This window comes from Arachis stenosperma, chromosome 9, assembly GCF_014773155.1.
Source record: "Arachis stenosperma cultivar V10309 chromosome 9, arast.V10309.gnm1.PFL2, whole genome shotgun sequence".
NCBI classification, from domain to species: Eukaryota; Viridiplantae; Streptophyta; class Magnoliopsida; order Fabales; family Fabaceae; genus Arachis; species Arachis stenosperma.
In genome coordinates, this window is record NC_080385.1 from 56,245,698 (window position 1) to 56,249,258 (window position 3,561).

Consider the following 3,561-nt stretch of genomic DNA (forward strand, 5'->3'; position numbering starts at 1 on the left):
TTTTTTCAGTTCTTAACTGAATTTTTGTAGATCTGTGATACTATTAAGACCAATGGAGTTGATCCCGAGGTCTATAAGCTTATGCTTTTCCCTTTTGCTGTAAGAGACAGAGCTAGAATATGGTTGGACTCTCAACCTAAAGATAGCCTGAACTCTTGGGATAAGCTGGTCATGACTTTCTTAGCCAAATTCTTTCCTCCTTAAAAGCTGAGCAAGCTTAGAGTGGATATTCAAACCTTCAGGTAGAAAGAAGGTGAATCCCTCTATGAAGCTTGGGAAAGATACAAGCAATTGACCAAAAAGTGTCCTTCTGACATGCTCTCAGAATGGACCATCTTGGATATATTCTATGATGGTCTGTCTGAATTGTCTAAGATGTCATTAGATCATTCTGCAGGTGGATCTATTCACTTAAAGAAAATGCCTGCAAAAGCTCAAGAACTCATTGAAATGGTTGTAAATAAGCAGTTTATGTACACCTCTGAAAGGAATCCTGTGAGTAATAGGACGCCTCAGAGGAAGGGAGTTCTTGAAATTGATGCCTTGAATGCCATATTGGCTCAGAACAAAATATTGACTCAACAAGTCAATATGATTTCTCAGAGTCTGAATGGATTGTAAAATGCATCCAACAGTATTAAAGAGGCATCTTCTGAAGAAGAAGCCTATGATCCTGAGAACCCTACAATGGAAGAGGTGAATTACATAGGTGAAGCCTATGGAAACACCTATAATCCCTCATGGAGAAATCATCCAAATTTCTCATGGAAGGATCAACAAAAGCCTCAACAAGGCTTTAACAATAATAATGGTGGAAGAAACAGGTTTAGCAATGGCAAGCCTTTTCCATCATCATCTCAGCAACAGACAGAGAATTCTGAGCAGAGCTCCTCTAGCTTAGCAAACATAGTCTCTGATCTATCTAAGGCCACTCTAAGTTTCATGAATGAAACAAGGTCCTCCATTAGAAATTTGGAGGCAAAAGTGGGCCAACTGAGTAAAAGAGTCACTGAAACTCCTCCTAGTACTCTCCCAAGAGAATCCAAAAAGATAGTGCAAGACCATAACATTACTTGGTGTGACCGAACCTAGAGAGGAGGAGGAGGACGTGAATCCCAGTGAGGAAGACCGCATGGGACGTCCTCTGGACAAAAAGGAGTTCCCAATTGAGGAACCTAAGGAATCTGAGGCTCATCTAGCGACCATAGAGATTCCATTGAACCTACTTCTGCCAATTATGAGCTCTTATGAGTATTCCTCCTCTGAAGAGGATGAAGATATTACTAAAGAGCAAGTTGCCCAGTATTTAGGAGCAATCATGAAGCTGAATGCAAAACTATTTGATAATTAGACTTGGGAAGATGAACCTCCATTGCTCATTAGTGAACTAAATACTTGGGTTCAACAAACATTACCTCAAAAGAAAGAGGATCCCGAAGGTTCTTAATACCTTGTACCATAGGCACCATGACCTTTGAGAAGGCTTTGTGTGACCTGGGATCAGGCATAAACCTCATGCCACTCTCTATAATGGAGAAACTGGGAATCCTTGAGGTTCAAGCTACAAGAATATCACTAGAGATGGCAGACAAATCAATGAAACAGGCTTATGGACTAGTAGAGGACGTGCTAGTAAAGGTTGAAGGCCTTTACATCCCTGCTGATTTCATAATCCTAGACACTGGGAAGGAGAAGGATGAATCCATCATCCTTGGCAGACCCTTCCTAGCCACAGCAAAAGCTGTAATTGATGTTGACAGAGGAAAGTTGGTCCTTCAATTGAATGAGGACTACCTTGTGTTTAAGACTCAAGGATCTCCCTCTGCAACCATAGAGAGGAAGCATGAAAAGCTTCTCTCAATACAGAGTCAAACACAGCCCCCACATTCAAACTCTAAGTTTGGTGTTGGGAGGCCACAACCAAACTCTAAGTTTGGTGTTGAGAAGCCCCAACCATGCTCTGAATATCTGTGAGGCTCCATGAGAGCCCACTGTCAAGCTATTGACATTAAAGAAGCGCTTGTTGGGAGGCAACCCAATTTTTATTTATCTATGTTATTTTATGTTTTCTTTAGGTTGATGATCATGTGAAGTCACAAAAACAACTACAAAAATCAAAGCAAATTCAAAAATAGCATTAAAAATAGCACACCCTGGAGGAGGAACTTACTGGCGTTAAAACGCCAGTAAGAGTAGCAGAATGGGCGTTAAACGCCCAGTCTGGCACCATTCTGGGCATTTAACGCCAGAAATGGGTACCAGATTGGCGTTTAACGGCAGAAAAGGGCATAAAGCTGACTGGTGCACGAAATTGTGATCATCAATGGTGCCATCAACATGGTACGCTCAATTGCAATCTCAACTCTTTATCACAACTTCGCACAACTAACTAGCAAGTGCACTGGGTCGTCCAAGTAATAAACCTTACGCGAGTAAGGGTCGATCCCACGGAGATTGTTGGTATGAAGCAAGCTATGGTCACCTTGTAAATCTCAGTCAGGCAGATTCAAATGGTTATGGATGATTTATGAATAAAGCATAAAATAAGGATAGAGATACTTATGTAATTCATTGGTGAGAATTTCAGATAAGCGTATGGAGATGCTTTGTCCCTTCTGTCTCTCTGCTTTCCTACTGTCTTCATCCAATCCTTCTTACTCCTTTCCATGGCAAGTTGTATGTTGGGCATCACCGTTGTCAGTGGCTACAGTCCCGTCCTCTCAGTGAAAATGTTCAACGCGCTCTGTCACAGCACGGCTAATCATCTGTCGGTTCTCAATCAGGTTGGAATAGAATCCAGTGATTCTTTTACGTCTGTGGCTAGGAAGGGTCTGCCAAGGATGATGGATTCATGCATGCACTTCCCAGTCTCTAGGACTATAAAATCAGCAAGGATGTAATGGTCTTCAATCTTTACCAGAACATCCTCTACAAGTCCGTAAGCTTGTTTTCTTGAATTGTCTGCCATCTCTAGTGTGATTCTTGCAGCTTGTACCTCAAAGATCCCTAGCTTCTCCATTACAGAGAGAGGCATGAGGTATATACTTGACCCTAAGTCACACAGAGCCTTCTTAAAGGTTATGGTGCCTATGGTACAAGGTATTGAGAACTTCCCAGGGTCCTGTCTCTTTTGAGGTAATTTCTGCCTAGACAAGTCATCCAATTCTTTGGTGAGCAAAGGGGGTTCATCCTCCCAAGTCTCATTACCAAATAACTTGTCATTTAGCTTCATGATTGCTCCAAGGTACTTGGCAACTTGCTCTTCAGTGACATCTTTATCCTCTTTAGAGGAAGAATACTCATCAGAGCTCATGAATGGCAGAAGTAAATCCAATGGAATCTCTATGGTCTCATTATGAGCCTCAGATTCCCATGGTTTCTCATTAGGGAACTCATTGGAGGCCAGTGGACATCCATTGAGGTCTTCCTCAGTGGCGATCATTGCCTCTTCCTCCTCTCTAAGTTCGGTCATGTGGGCCATGTTAATGGCCTTGCATTCTCCTTTTGGATTCTCTTCTGTATTGCTTGGAAGAGTGCTAGGAGGGAGTTCAGTAACTTTCT

The 3,561-nt window shown here is 42.1% G+C and overlaps 1 non-coding gene across 1 annotated transcript; it reads right to left on the bottom strand.

The window, feature by feature from the left end:
- Positions 1 to 213: 213 nt before the first annotated feature.
- On the bottom strand, positions 214 to 317 carry LOC130952929 (small nucleolar RNA R71). Its single transcript, XR_009075104.1, has one exon. It is a non-coding gene; the product is annotated as a small nucleolar RNA R71 (small nucleolar RNA).
- Positions 318 to 3,561: the final 3,244 nt, after the last annotated feature.